This window comes from Bufo bufo, chromosome 9 (assembly GCF_905171765.1).
Source record: "Bufo bufo chromosome 9, aBufBuf1.1, whole genome shotgun sequence".
NCBI classification, from domain to species: Eukaryota; Metazoa; Chordata; class Amphibia; order Anura; family Bufonidae; genus Bufo; species Bufo bufo.
In genome coordinates, this window is record NC_053397.1 from 190,253,664 (window position 1) to 190,270,710 (window position 17,047).

A 17,047-nucleotide genomic window follows, 5' to 3' on the forward strand; every position below is an offset into this window, starting at 1 on the left:
ATTTCTTATCATCTGCACTTAGTCCAGGGGAGGAATCTCCAGCAACCGACAAACACAAAAAAGAGGGGGTATAGAGGCATCGTCTAGGCAGCATGCCAAGGGGCAGGAGGAAAGATTCACTTTGCACACAATATCAAGCAAAAAAAAAAAAGGAACAAAAAGGGCTGGATTAGACTGAATGTTACAATTATCCAAAGTTACTAACGCTGGGCAGGTTGGAGCGGTTATAGCGATAACAGGCAGGACTGGATTACAGAACTATGACAAGAATTCATAAACAAGAAATAAGACGGAGGTGATGCGCAAGAATCTGCAGCGAATCTTCAAGACAAACTAAGGGTACGGCCATATGCCGATCCTCCGCAGCAGAATTGTGTGCACAGGATCTGCATCGTTTACAGTAGCTGCGGACATTGTACATGGTGAAATTTGCACAGATTCTACATCCACAGCAGGTCCATTTACATTTATGAATATATGTTGCAGCTTTCACTGTTTGCACAATGCACAAGGTGAAATCTGCAGAAAAACGTTCTGTGTTCCCGCACCGAAATCCGCACGATTTGGTGGGAAATCCAGATTGGCCTCACTGAGTGGGGACGTTCCCCAATGAGCGAAATCCACAGCATTTCGACAGATCATCCTAGTTATGACACTGCCTTACAGGGTATCTACCTACAGCTGGCGCTAGAGAGATAGTTTGCTACCTTCTGGATGAGAGTTAAAGGGGTTGTCCGGGCTTTTTCTATTGATGACCTCAGGATAGGTCATCAATATCAGATCGGCGGGGGGTCCGACACCCGGCACCCCCGCTGATCAGCTGTATGAGGAGCTGGCAAGCGCAGTGTGCATGTGTTGTCTCCCATCTCAGTTCCTGTCTGAAGCTGTAAGTCTATGGGACAGCAGTAGAGGACAGGAAAAGAGGAGGGAGACTGCATACAACTGATCGGCGGGGGTGCCGGGTGTCAGACCCCTGCTGTTCGGATATTGATGACCTATCCTGAGTATAGGTCATCAATAGAAAAAGCCCAGACAACCTCTTTAATTTATATACTTTTCTTAGGAATACTTGCTTATAAGACCCCTTACAATATCTGGACCACAAGGAGAACTAGAACCTTTCAAGAGCAACAATTATGACTGTACATTTGTCTGAAACTGGAAAACACATCTGCCACAAAAAAAATTAAGTACCTGAGTTTTCAAAAAAACAAAACAAAATATAAAATACAATCATAACTGTGAAGGAACCGTTATGTTTGAGCTTCCTTAAAGTTTCTTTCAGCCATATAATTCCTCGTTACAGCGCAATAGCTAGATGCATTTCTCTCAAAAGCAAGGGGTGTCTCCCTTCTGCCAGTACTCTATGCAATGATCTTACTTCCCACTGACAAAGCTTATGCGAAATGTGCGTGGAGGTGTGTCTTGGACCCTTTGCTTCATGCTCCTACAAACATGTCTACAGGTTGGTTATTTCCCTGATTTATAAGTTTTTTTGTAATAATTACTGGGGTTTCCTCCTGCCCCTCCGTTTGTCCTATAGTGACTGGGGAGCAAAGGGATTTTTAAGTGGGGGTCTAACCCAACCCCACTGCGGTGCTGGGTCTACTGGGTAGGATTTTCACCCTAGTTATTGGATTACTGCATGGATTGTTACGGGTCTGTTAACCCCTGAGTTATCTACATGTATTCTCATCTTTTGTGGGAGTGTGTTTATGTGGAGGGCTCTCCACTTAGTGCAGCGTTTGTAGAGATTATTCCATAACTTGATGTTTTTGACCCAATTTATTTATATATATTTATATTTATGTTGCAATAAACTTATTTTTTTGTATATTGTTTCAGCCTTTATGCCTCTTTCTCCCTGTTCGCGGTTTATGTGAAGGTTTCTCTTTACGCTTACTAGACCAGGAGCAGGTTGGCCGATTTCCCCCCCCCCCCCCCCCCCAGGCCTGCTTTCTCTGGAGCACTGAAACATATTTTTTTGATTACAGCCTCACCAGCCAGGCCATTGTGATGCCTATGCGAAAATCTTTATACTCAACCAAGTATAACATTACAATAAACCAGAAAAAAAAACCTTAGTAAGATGTGACTTGGGAGAGAGAGCATTTGGGAAAGTTGCTGGTCAAATGAACATCTAGCCAACTAGTATCAGATGTTTATAGCCAGCTGCCTTCAGAAAGTGAAATTTTTTGGCCCTCACCTGTATGACCATGCATGTTCAACTCGGGTGACAGCATACATGCTATTTCAATGACATCTCTGTGGTTGGAGCATCTTATTAAAAAAATCTGCCAACTTATATCTAATGCGCATGACCAGCAAAGACTTTCTAAAAATGGTTCTAGTGTCTTTGTGACTGAGCAAAATTAGATTTTGAGCCTCACTGGACATGACTATTTTGTTTAGGGGAAGTACCGATTCTCCTTAAGTAGAGCAGCAGTGTATGGCTATTTCTTGGCAATGCAACATGGGAAAAGGTATGTAAATAGGTAACTCCCAGAGACAAAGAAGCGTCTTGCCAGCCACACCCAACAGTTGTCCTTTTTTACTTGGAGATACCCATTTCCAAACTGTTTTGTAGTACATGAAATGGGTCATAGAGTAAATATCTAGTTGTTCAGTCACAAGGTCAGTTGATTGATATAGAGGGCTCATACCTCCGCAAAACCTTGCATATCCCACTGGACAGTATAAAAAATGCAGAAAATGAGGGATTGAATAGAGATTAATCTCGATCAACCCAAGGAAAAGATTTTTACACCAATATCATGGGCTATGAAGGGGGGTGCAGCAATGCCAGACACAGCTCATGATCCTGAAGGCTCCTCTTCGAACATGTGCTCTACTATGTGCCATGCTGTGACCTCGCAGCTCCTTGAATATATGCTGTTACTGGACAACTAAAGCAGGAGCGTTTTTCTGATCTCAGATGCCCCCTCTGAAATATTTGCATACACACTTGAACGCTATTAGGATCACTATATATAGAAAGCAACTTGCTCTGTAGGCTTCGTGGTCTTTTAATTGATGTGGTGCAAAGCTTCCTACCACAGAGTATACAACCACCATTGCCTACAGAGAGCTCTTCATCATCAAGTAAGGATCCAAGGACAGTAATAGCATAATTTACAGGTTGGAAGAACCACCCATCATACGAGATGCTTCCATCATCTTCTTCACTGTCTCCAGAATAATAGAACAGAGAGGCAAGAGGAGATAATTGGATATTTTTTCCTCAGTTATGTGACATTTCCAACATCAAAATGTTACTGAAGTTAAGGAGATAAATGCGTTTTACCTGAAGGCCACCGAAGTCAGATCTACTTTGGCAAATTGTTTTTTTAGAGCTTTTTATAAGGTCGGCTTAACGGTAAGTAACCTTAGAAAACACGAGCAAGTTATATGAAGACAGATGACATCAGGTAGAAAGGAGAAGCCTCAGCGTACAACAGAGAAAATCGGTGACTACGGGAATAGAAGGTCTGGGAGAACTGCAGAAGAAGGATTTCACTCCAAGACCTTCAAATCTGCTATTTTTGTAAACTTTATTTTTTGTTACCAAGGAGCATAGAGGAATGGAGTCTTGGTGGCCCTTCTCGGAGATATAGCAGTACCGATCTGCATATGTACCGATCTGCATACAAGCTGTAAGGTCATTCGATATGTTGTGTTACAATATTTATGCTCTCCAGAAGATTGGCAAATCACTGCAATACCAGAGTACATTGCATGGCTTGCTGATGTACTACAGAACGTAATCATGACATGTTAAGAAAATGCTTTAGATTATCTTTATGTTGAATGACTTACAGCTATGAAATGCACATTTGGCTATGAGTTCCTAGGGCGGAATCAGGGGTGTAACTATAGAAGGTACAGAGGTTCTGGTTTGCACCTAGGTCTTGATGTCTAAGGAGACCCAATTGCCACTTTGCCCCCAAATAGGACCTGCACTGTCTACTATAGTGTGTGGTCTACCAGCACATTTACCTCTACAGTAACATGAGCCAGACAAGTATCAATGAAATGTCTACTGGAAATTCCTAGGCTCTGTCTATAGAATCATACATCCTCAGGAGACCCTGAAGGTTCCTCTCAGAACATGTACCATAGTTTGCCATGTTCTGACCTCAACACAGCTCCTTGAGTATGCGCAGGGTGATGGACATAAAATAAAAGCAGGATAAATTCTGATAAACTCGAGACGTCACCGGTTCCTTCTGTGGCCAGGCTTGGTTAGTGCTCAGGGACTATACTTTCCATAGTTTTTTCTGTTTGCTCATTTAATGTAAGAGGAGGGATCTACCTCTACAGAGATGGGACAACTGCATGGAGACTGGGGGCAGAACCTCAGGCCGACAATGTGCATGGCCAGTCAAGGAATCCCTTCTATGCACCATGTCATTACATCTCAGGCAGGAGGATGTGGCCTGTGGACCATGTAGAATCCGGTAGACCGTATGCTACGGTAGCACCGATTTTGCATTGGGGACTCAAGCTTTGCTACATCATGCAATAACCCCTAAAATACTGTCGCAAACTCAGAGATGACATCCATAATAATGGTCTGTACTATGGATAGGAGGATATACACAGGACAGGTGATAAATGTAGGATAGCTAGGGGCCCCATCAAGCATGATGATGAGGGTCCCTTGTTACTCTTAACCACAAGGCCGTGAAGCAAGCCTGCTGCCGCTCGCTTCACCGTTTGTGCAACTGACAGATACAGCAGAGTTCACCGCTGAGCTGCTTCCATCAGCCGTGTCGGCTTTGATTGGAGTGGCAGTGCGCAAGCTTGACACTACTCCATTCAAATTCGTCTAGGGGAATTGACTTCTATGGGAGAGTTGTGTAGGCCTGCTCTGCGACCTGTGCAGAGGTCAGGAGGGAGTAGATAAGCTGTGATATTGTGGATCCTGTGTTATCTATACAGAGGTGATATCTCTCATTGTAATCCTGCCTGGAATGATGAATGAGATAACTGCAGAAAAATGATATGTACAGACTAGGGAGTGGTGTCTTATTAGGTTTAGTGACCAGTGCAAAAAAAAAAATAATTTCGGATTTTTTTTTGTTGTCTAGATATTGTCATGGAAAATTTTTAAAAAAGTCACCAAAAATTCTTTAAAGATATGTTTATCATAAAAACTTGATTTAAAGGGCCTCTGTCAGCAGATTTGTCCCTATGACACTGGCTGACCTGTTACATCTGTGTTGGTCCCATGTTCACATGTGTCCGCATTACTGAGAAAAATGGTGTTTTAATATATGCAAATGAGCCTCTAGGAGCAACGGGGGCGTTTCCTTTACTCCGAGAGACTCTGCTCTCTTTGCAACCGCCACAACCCTCGGCACTTTGACTGACAGGACCAGGCAGTGTAAACGTCATCACGCCTGGGTCTAACTTCTCCTAAAGTCAATCAAAGTGGAGAGGGCGCAGCAGTTGTAGAGACAGTGGAGTCTCTAGGTGTAACGGCAACGCCCCCGTTGCTCCTAGAGGCTCATTTGCATTTTTTTTAAACTTCACATTTTTCAGCAATGCGGGCACATATGAACATGGGACCAAAACAGATGCTCATTAAACCATAGGTCGCTTTCTGATGACACATCACGTTTAACACATTCCATAGACTTCAATAGGTGTTTTGCACTGATAATATGGAGAAGAACGGCACATGATGGATATTTTATATGAGCATCATAAAAGCTCCGTAGATTACAAGTGACTCAGGAATATGAGCCTGACAGAAGAAAACGCTATAGATAAGGTTTTTTAACTCGCTTAAGACATATAGTACATAGGTAAGTTAGGAGAATTAGACATTAGCCATTCCCCTTACCGCCAATTCGGAGAACCTCTCCGCGGACATCTAACGGCGCACACATTACTGTCAGAGCGCATCCATTTTAGTATTTTTCTGCATACTTATTAATAACATATTTCTATCATCTCCACAAATGAGAATCTGGAGTCCCAGGAGTCTATTTTAGATGCCTAATTTCTGGAGGGATCTAATAAATATTCAATGATAACATCACAGAACAGTTTAATAGATATAATTATTTGTCATTACAGGATATAGAGGGAAAAAAAAAACATACATCCCGAGGAGAAGCAGGAAATGATATTTCCGTCTCTCGGGCATGCAAATGGCTGCACGCTATAAGAGAGCGGACGACACTACATTCCTGTACTGAGCAAAGTTTTTAGTTGTGTCTACTTTATGCAAAAAAAAAAAAAAAGGGGGACTTGGCAATATAAAATCATCTGGCTGATTTTATTACTGCTGGAGAACCAACTGAAAAAACGGAAGTCCTCTTGACCAGATACTGCACCCCCAAATGGAATTAGGAGGTGACAATGAACAGCCGAAAACTCTTATACTTGAAAATACCAAATATTACAACCAAACCCCCTCCCCAAAAACAAACATCACCAGAAGCATGTTTACCTGAGCTCTTCTAATCAGCACACTCCTAAGCCTGAACTGGAATGAAGATCCCTGGACCACTAAGGACATGTTGGGGCCTGTCCTATAACAATACTGCACAGCTCAGGTACGTGGGAGTCCACATCACCGTTATTTTTCAGTTTTTTGATCAGTCAGAAGAACAGAAAAATTAAATAAAAAAACGGATCCTGTGCATCAGTTATGCACATTTGGCATCCGTTTAAGCCATTTCCGTCTGAGATCCGTTATTTTAGACAGAAAAAAAGTCCTTCATTCAGGACTTTTTTCCCCTGCTGAAATAACGGATCTCTGACAGAAATGGCTCAAACGGATGCCAAATGTGCAAGACGGGAAAAATAACAGTGATGTGAACTCCCCTCTAAGGGAACTTTTACAAGGGTGGTTTTCTGCCCCTCATGAGCGCAGATCGTCAATATAACAAGTCGATCAGAACCCACTAAAAAGAGCTGTCTGATGAAAAATAATATTTCTCCAAAAATACTGCTTTTTCCAAACCAGCTCCTGGATCTGAATACTTTTGTGAAGTGCATGTACTGAAAAATTAACTATAGCCACGAGTTCTTCAATAAAACGTATCTGTATAGCACCACCTGCTGTTTATTCTTTCCCTTATTTCTCTGTCCACTTCACAGAGGCGGACACACATGCTCAGTTTCATCCTCCAAGCCCTATCTTCTGTGAGAAGCTGTGACAGTCACAGGGACAAAGTTGCTGCAGAAAGGACACACTCCCTGAGCTGTCAGCATGAAATATATCTAGCAGAGCAACTCGAGCAATGAATGGGGAGATCTCTGGATTAGTGTTGAGCGAACTTGTGTTTTAAGTTCGGCGTCTAAAGTTTGAGTTTAGGTTATCGAAGTATCCAGTTATGGATTCTAAATTCCGTTATGGTCCGTGGTAGCGGAATCCATAACGGGATACTTCAGGTTCGGGATATCGAAGTATCCCGTTATGGATTCCGCTACCACGGACCATAACAGAATTTAGAATCCATAACTGGATACTTCGATAACCTAAACTCAAACTTTAGACGCCGAACTTAAAACACAAGTTCGCTCAACACTACTCTGGATCCATGTGAGGTACAGGGCTGGTTCTAGCTTTGTTAGAAAGAGACTGTCATGTACTATGTGATGTTGGACTTCCATTTTTTTACATTAATAAATGGGATAACCCCTTTAAGGACCTTTATATGGACAGATGGTAGTCTGAATGGATGCATGAACGATCTTCCAATGCCTATGATGGTTAGGCCTCATGCACACGACCGTATTTTGTTTCCGTGTCCGATACGTTTTTTTTGCGGATAAGATGCAGACCCATTAATTTCAATGGGTTCGCAAAAAACGCGAACAGCACACCGTGTGCTGTCCGCATCAGTATGTCAGTTCCGTTGCTCCTCAAAAAAAATAGTGCAAGTCCTATTTTTTTCTAGTTTGCAGACAAGGATAGGCATTATTACAATGGATCCGCAAAAAAAAAAAAAAAACGGATGCCATACGGAAAGTCATGACCGCAGAACACATACGGTCGTGTGCATGTAGCCTTAGTGTGGTTGTTTTCTTCCATTTTTGTCAGCAGTAAATCCCTGTTAGGCTACATGCACACGACCGTATGTGTTTTGCGGTCCACAAATTGCGAATCTGCCAAAAAAAAAAAAATGATGACTTTCTGTATGGCATCCGTTTTTTTTGCGGATCCATTGCAATAATACCTATCCTTGTCCGCAAACTAGAAAAAAATAGGACATGCACTATTTTTTTGCAGAGCAACGGAACAGACATACTGATGTGGACGCGTTTTTTGCGGACCCATTGAAATGAATGGGTCTGCATCCTAGCCGCAAAAAAGACGGAACGGACACGGAAACAAAATACGGTCGTGTGCATGAGGCCTTAAGATGAGATCAGCTGACAAACAACCGACAAATATCCCTTTTCTTGTTTGTCGACTGATCGAGGCGATGATTAGGAATAACCGATGTCCGACAGGTTCCCCCAAAATAAACGGAGCTGCAGGTCGAGCTTGCGCACTGCCACTCCTCTCTTTGGGACTGCCACTCCTAGCGAGTACAGCGCAGCTTGACATACCGTTCCATTCAATTTGGAGGGCACTGTGAGGGGACGTTATATAAGATGATTTTATTAATTTTGTTAAGGTCTAGAACCTAAAAAATATATAAAAATCTCGAAAAGGATAAAAGATAACTATTACACTAAATCAGTGAGGTTTCATCTTTAGGACCCCCACAAATCTAATAGTTATCCTCTATCCTGTGGGCGATAACATAAAATAACTGGAATACCCCTTTAAGGTTCCATTCACACAGAGCAATGGGGAGGAGACATCCGCTTCTCTGCCTGGTCATTCCTTCTCCCTGTCGAATCGCAGCGCAGAACGTCACAGCAAGGGAGAAGGAACGCCCAGAAGAGAAGCGGATGTCTCCTGCCCATCACTCCGATAGTAGTAATTAGCATATGGAGCAGGAGACAGTAATGGGGGCACAGCGGGCGAACGAAGCGGCGCCCAAGAATATTAGTAAGTGTGGGGAGATCCCTGGGTGCCGCACTATGTAGCCTGCTCATGAAAGGTTGTCTTTAACTTTTAATACAGGAGGCAGGTGCCGGCAGCAGAATCACATAGCCGGCACCTGCCTCTGACAGGGAGCTGCGATCTAGCCCCTAAGGGGGGGAAATAGTTATTAAATAAAAAGTTTTAAAAAAAAAAGTAAAAAAAAAAAACCCACCAAAATATTAAGTATAAATCACCCCCTTTCCCAATTTTACATATAAAATATATAAACATATTACCGTACATATCGCCACGTCCGAAAAGTCCAAACTATTAAAATATAAAAAAATCTATGCGGTGAACAGAAAAAAAAAAAGAAATAAAAACTGCGAGATTTGCATTTTTTTTAAAATGTGGAATGCACGTCGCTTTTTTGGTGTTTTATTTTTTCCGCGTGCTATTGAATGGTATCGAGTATCGCAATACTTTTTTATGGTTTCGAAACCGAATCAAAAATTTGGTATGGCACCAACACTAGTCTGCACCCATTCCGCAAAATTGCGAAATGGATGTGGACCCATTATGGAGACGTATGAATGGACCCTTAGTGTGTGTTCATGTGTTTATTTTTTTTATTTTTATTTTTTTAGGTAATACAGCTTAATCAAAATTTATAAAATAATTTTATATACCGCCAACATTTTCTGCACCAGTACGCCTTGCCCCGGGCGCTCGCTCCGTACAGTACTGAAACAACGTTTTAAGCAAATCATCCGAAGTCGATTCGCTCATCCCTTATGGGAATGTCTGGCGGTGTCTCTAGAACACTACTTTAAGAGCTGGGATCTGAACGCTCCTGGGTGCCAATGCTGTTCACACCTTCAGTGTTACATTTCTTATAAATTCGGGCTGGAAGCAGACATGTGCACAGAGCGTTGCACTTCCAGTTGCAGCATATATTCATGGAATAGCTACAGCAGGGGTCGGCAACCTCCGGCACTCCAGCTCCCAGTATGCTCTATTCACTTCTAAGCGGACGAGCAAGCGTGGATGCTGGGAGTTGTAGTTTCATTTAGCACGACTTCTCCATACATATCCACTAGAACTGGCTTCTCCTCCTCTGCCCATTGGGAATAGATACGCGCTCACTGCTTTGCAACACCGTGAAAATCCCATAGAAATGCAAAAGCCTGAACATCTTCTCTGCATTGGAAAACTTCAACCATCATCATATCCCGCAACAAAACTGCACGTCAGAAGTCTCACACAGCGCCTCCTGCTGGATACTAGCAGAAGTCTATGGGGAGAGAACAGCTGATCAATACAGATATAGCAGAACTGAATTTACCAGCTACCCACAGTAGCTCTCAGAGAACTCGCACTGTGGGTTAGCAAACTCAGCTCTGCTACATCTGCACGTCAATGAAAACGAACAGGCAGTAAACAAAAGTTTGGTGATGTATCCTTTAAGCCGCATTTACTTGGGACTATTATTGTCTCGTTCCAGATAATCAGCCCGTGTAAAGGTGCCGCTGATCACCTGATGAATGAGCGAATTCATCGTTTACGCGGCACATTAAGTCATCGCTTCTGGGCAGCAGATCATGCCGAGTAAACCACGATCTGCTGTCCAGAAACAATGAATATGCATGAGGACGAGTGATTGTAGTCGCCATCACTCGTCTCGATACAGTGGCGGTGTATAAATGCAGCTCTCATCTCCACCGACGAGCAGGAAGTTATTGGGATGGAACCGAGCCTTCCTGATAATTGCCTGTAAGGTCAGCATGTGTGAATGAGCCCTTGGGCTAAGTATACAATCTACTTTGTGAAAAGTAATTCCTGCCACACAACGTATTTTTTTTTGTCCGTGTCTGTTCCGTTTCTTTTGCGGCCCGTATGCAGATCCATGCACTTCAATGGGGCCGCAAAAAAAAAAAAAAAAAAACGGAAATCACACCGTGTCCGTAAGTCCGTTTAGCAAAAAAATAAAACATGTTCTATTATTAATATTATTGTCCGCATTACGGACAAGGATAGGACAGTTCTATTATGGGCCGGCCATTCCGCAAAATGCAGAACGCACGCGGCTGGTATCCGTGTTTTGCGGATGGCAAAACAACAACGGCCATGTGCATGAGCCATTAAAGGGGTTGTTGGCCCATCTCATACATTTGGGGCATATTGCTAGAACAGAGCCCGCAAAGTGAAGGAGAGGGAACTGCGCATACGTGGCCGCCCTCTATTCATTTGTATGGGACTGCCAAAAATAACTGAACGCTGGCTCGGCTATTTCAGTCAGCCCCATAGAAGTAAATGGAGCAATGGCCTTGCTTGCGCAATGCGCTTCCCATTCATTTCTATGGCACTTCCGAAAATAGCAGAGCAGCAGGCACTCCCATAAAAAAGAATGGAGGGCGGCCGCATATGTGCGGTCTACTCTCCTTCACTTTGCGGGTTCCGTTCTAGAGATATTTGGGAGCCACAGCTATAAGACACTGGGGGCTTATTCTAGCAATATTCCCCCAATGTGTGAGATGGGCCAACCCCTTTAAATGACATGATCCAGTTTTAATACCACTTGGATCCCATGACTTTAAAGGGGTTTTCCGGGATTACTCTGGTTTTTAACAGATATACTCCAGTACTTGCTTACCTCATGTACACTTTTTGTTTTTCATTTTGGACTCTCCTGACCCATTTCATCATGAAAACATGTTACTCTGGTTTGTTCCCATCCTGTAGGTAGCACTTCCTGCTCTGTAAACCCATGATGCACTTCTTCTTCCTGTGCCACAGCTCCAGCACCGCCCCTTATAACGCCCAGCTAGTTTATAGCTCCTCCCACCCAGCTACTTACATAGACACTCCCCCATCACTGTCCCACCCAGGGACATGACATCACAGGAAATGAGAAAGAGCTGCATGGACATGGTCATGTGACCACAGCCAGAACAGGACATGGGAAAAATAAAGATACAGAGTTAGGGGTTGTCCGGGGTCAGAGCTGAATCCAGACATGTGCCCATTTTCACCCAGGCAGCCCCTCTGATATGAGCATTTCATGCTCCAATGGCTGAATCGCGCAGGACAAAGGCATTTTTTTTTAGATCCGTGATGTACCGTGCTCTCCATGGTGAAAGCTAGGCGGAGGCTTCCTTCTATCAGTGTTGCCGGTGACATCACCGGCACTAACAGGCGGGCTTTATCCCTGCCCTAGCCTGTAAGACGCCTAGGGCATTGCTAAAGCCCACCCATCAGTGCCGTTGAAGTGCTCGGCAACACTGCTAGAAGGAAGCCTCCGCCAAGCAGTGCAAAAAATATAAACAAACAGCCCTTGTCCTGCGCAATCCAGCGCAAGGCAAGAGAGAGCATCGGCGCATGAAATGCTCCAATGCTCATGTCAGGGGGATCTGGAGGGGTGAAGATGGGGATATGTCCGGGTTCTTCTCTGAACAACCCCTTTAAATGGTTATATTCAGCTCTCAAATCTAGGGCTGTGCTAATGGCTGATCACGATCCCAGGAGTAGTCACGGACCATGACTCCTGGTGACATTTGTGGCTGTGACTTTCAGACAACGGCTTCTGAAGTAACAATATGGTGGGGAGTGGTAGTCAAAGATGGGATCACGTTGTCCTTTAGTCCCCCACCGGGCTTTCTGAAAGGGGTATAGGTTTGAATAGCCAAAAACTGTATTCAAACGTATACCACGACGGGTACCTTCACTTTCATGGGTCAAAAGGCGTTCAAAGGATTTACCATTGGACTCCGTTTCAACTGCTTTCAGTTGGGTTCCAGCTGGAAATGAGCAAAAAAAAAAAGCAGGTCCAACGGAGACCAAAAATGAATCCTTTGAACGGAGTCAGACTGGCCCACCAGAGTATCCTCTGGTGGGGGCCAAGGCTCTGATACCATAATGGGCCACAAAGTTTTGGGAGAAAAAACCTGTTGTCTATTTCTGTGATTCAAAACCCATTAAACTTTATTAAATCATATAGGGGTTAGGCCTTTCCTCCTTTGAACTCCATTGGACCCATCGCTGTGTACCTCTGAATACCGTTTTGGGAATTCAAACATATATCCCCGATGAAAAGCCTTGCGGAGAGCTAGAAGACCATGTGAACTCAGCCGTGGACCTTGACCCAGTCTACGTGGATGGAGAGGGCACAGCTGGCAACGTCCTTGAACAACGCTGCCTTGCCGACTCCATTAGGAAGCGGGACGATGAGCCGTGAAGAGACAAAAATACAGGTATTTTTTATTCATTATTTTTTTTAAACCCCACCAGTGTACAGGATATCCCAAGGCAAGTCCATAATGACCATCCTGGAGACTATTTTTTATTTTTTTAGCAGAAGAGGCATCTTCTTTGCTGCCTAGTAACTGCTGTCCACAGGCAGAAGTTCTGAACATTGCAGAATAGACTAACGGTACAGGAGGCACACAATATTGGCGCCGTCTTTGCAGCGGTGTTTTGCTTAGGGACAGCGAGGAAAAAACAGCCCTCTAAAATATTAATGCGTGCCCTCATGAAAACAGCAAGTGTTTCTCTGGAGTGAGACAATGCTGGCAGCTCGTGGGGAAAAAAAATAAAAATCATGTGAAAGACTACATTAGCACCTACGTCACGAAGATCTCGCTCACCATCATAGAACCCGTTTTAGCAGCCCTAAATCTGTGGCTTTTTTTTTTCCTTCTTATGGATAAAAAGACGAATCTTCGCTGAGCCGCTTCACTGGCATAAATCGAGCCCCCCAAAAATATGTAGATTAAAGGAAGATAATTAAAAGAAAAATTCTAATTGAAGGAAAAGGAGTTTTAATTTCACAATAATTATCGCTTTAACATGTATTAATTATTCAGGCAGATATGGAAATTACAGAGTCGTGCGTCGGAGAATCTATCACAGATCGTATTCAACGAGCAGATATGATAAAACTGACGGGGCTGATCAGTTACATCGAGGAGAAGACTAAATGAGGGCCCCTGTCAGATGGAGCGACTGTGAAAAATGGTAACGAACTGAAAGGGTGTGTAATCGAAAAGTGAAAGGGTCCACCGTTTTTTTGGGTGATATTTTGTGTAAAGTTTCCAAGTCACTTTTATATTAAATAAAAAAAAAGAAAAAGAAAACTTGCAGTAATAGACTGAGAATTCCTGTTCTGCACAAATCACTTCTCAGCAGTCATCTCATCATCATCACAGGAGGGATTACAATGAGAGATAACCTTTTTATACAGTATAGAAAACACAGGATCTACCATTGACAATTGGGGATGGTCACAGATCGCCTCGCTCAATCCCTGTACAGGATACAGAGCATGCCCACAACAGTATTCCATGGAAGTCAATGGGTCATCTACAGACTACAGGTTCCTATAGTTCATGTGGCTGCTAGAAAGCATCTCTGACACCATAACTTACCCCCACGGCGCAGCAGGAGCCACACGGGCCCCCATCAAAGGGTTGTGCAGTCACCTATAGCCCTCGGGAGCAAGGTGGCAGCAGTGACGTGATTCACTCATGTCAGCGCTTGCGCAAAAAAGGATCCATCCAGGGACAGCACAGAAAGCGGTGACCTGGATGAATCACTTCACTGCGGCCGTCTGGTGCCCTGTGGACGCAGCACCCGAGGATCATAGGTGCTTGCTCAGCCCAGTGATGGAGACCCACGGGACTCCTGCTGCGCTGTGGGGGTACGCGCTACGGTGTCACATGTCACACATAAAATAGATTAAGGGGTAGTGGGAGACCATTGTATAAATAGGCCAAGCCCTTTAAATAGAACTCTACAGGTGATCCAGCAATGTATAATCTACGGTGGAGCTGCAAAGTCTATTTCAGGAGTCAGAAACCTTCGCCACTCCAGTTGCAGTGAAACTACAACTCCCAGCATGCACACTTAGTAAGCAGTTCTTGTTCACTTCTATGGAAGTGAAAAGAGGATTCTGGGAGTTGTAGTTTCAGAACAGCTGGAGTGCCGGAGGTGGACGATCCCTGGTCTATTTACTACTTCCAAACACAAAATTAAATTTGTACACGACAGCGCCATCTAGGAGTCAAATTTTGCTAAAATTGACACATGACTAGTGTTAAGCGAACTTCTGTTTTAAGTTCGGCGTCTAAAGTTCGGCTTCCGGTTAGCGGAGAATCCCGATATGGATTCCGAATTCCGTTGGGCTCCGTGGTAGCGGAATCAAAAATGGCCGATTATTGATTCCGCTACCACGGACCACAACGGAATTCGGAATCCATATCGGGATTCTCCGCTAACCGGAAGCCGAACTTTAGACTCCGAACTTAAAACAGAAGTTCGCTCAACACTACACATGACGACACCAACGAGGACGTAGAATCGATTTCCAGAGGCCGCTGCAACAACAAAAAAATAATCATGAAGCATAATACAGTCTGTGAGCCACTAATGGATCACCATCCATTACGTCTTCTCTGTATTAACCCATTCTGCAACAAAGTGGACTTCTGAGGTATTCAATCGATACCTGGTGTAGATACTCTGACATATCTTGCGTCTATGCTTGCAGAACAAACAGTGCAAAAAACTTTGGACAATCATCATACAAATAGATCCTGTAACTACACACGCACTACAACTCAACACAATAACTAGATAAATAAAAACCCAAAAACGTCATAAAAGCATCAGGAATAACTTCACTCCATCGAAATGTCAAACGGACGACCCTACCAAGAAATGACAGGAGGCTCCTCTCTTCCTCTGTGCTGCTGTCCAGCCATTCTCCATCCCCGGGCGAGAGGAAGCTCATTTTGGAAGCAGAAAACTTCACCACGTGGCGCACTGTTTTCTTCTACTCTAATCTGACCTCCAGCTAGGCTGGGATACGTCAGGCTCTTGAGATCAGGGGCAACAGGACGGTCTGGTTATGCAAAAGGCAACGGATCCCAGGGCATTCTTCACTGGATCAATAGGGTTTGGCCTCGTTTAACTGCTCCCTGAAGCAGAAAGGATTGGAGGCACAGCAGGGGGTTAACAGGCTCCTCAATGAGGCGAGGCTGTGGAATCCAACGAGAACAAGAAAAAATATATTTAAAAAATTGTTAAGTGAATGGAAATATACTTCTCGGGGCTCAAGGCGAATACTGGTAAATGTTCCCATTTATCAGAGGCGATAGCCGGAAATCGCTGGGTCAAACAGTTCTTCGCAAATGCTACAAAGCCACCGGCGGCAGCAGTTGTCCTCTCCGCTTGTGATGGGCTGGAGCGTCCTCCCTTCTAAGTCTCCTTCCCTTTCTGCACAGGCAGGTTCATCAATCTGTGATTAGGAGGCACCGGATGCTCCCTTCCTCCTCTCCTTTCTCAAGCTTGTTTTCCACCACCCCCCCCTTCCTTGCAGCCCCTACCTAGCGTGTGACGGCTGCATTGATCGGTAAAAATGGAATCGGCGGCTCAACTGCCAAAAGCGACATTATGGACTACTCCGCAGCCCTCTCATCAGAAGAAAGAAATGGACTGGTAGGATGCCCAAGCTTTGCTTCCGGTCCTTCTGGCCCGGTGGGAATAGTAGGCAGGGGAGTGTTGTGTACAGAAGCCTCTGCGCTGCTTTTTCTGTACAGAGCTTCTGCTGCCGCTGCACGGGGACAAGAACCTATTTTAGTAGTGTTATAACAGCCCTGCCTATTTCTCTTTCCAGAAGACAGCACTTCTTAAGTTCAGCTAGTTGATGGCAATGTAATCCTGGCACCGGGCCCTGCAATGCGGTAGCAAGTATTTGTAAAAAGAATATAAATAAATAAAAACTTGGCCTGGGAAATTTGTTTTTGTTTAATTACAGAAAACATTGGGTAAATAAATAAATAAAAAGAACACAAAAGCAAAAAGATTTGGCAAAAGAATTTAAAAAATATTTTGATGGTTCCGATTTTACGTTCAATTAGAATTTTTTTTCCCCCAGGAAAATAAAGTCATAAACTGGATGCATTGATTTCAGATAGGGATTTTTAGCAATGTTTAAAGGGGTTTTCCTGATGTTGAGGTCGTCAATATTCGATTAGCGGGGGCACGACACCCCGC

The 17,047-nt window shown here is 43.9% G+C and overlaps 1 protein-coding gene across 5 annotated transcripts in view; it reads right to left on the reverse strand.

Moving 5' to 3' along the window:
* RASAL2 (RAS protein activator like 2) overlaps nucleotides 1–17,047 on the reverse strand; it is a 294,933-nt gene that overhangs the window by 79,255 nt on the left and 198,631 nt on the right. The gene's annotated exons all lie outside the window — the stretch shown is intronic.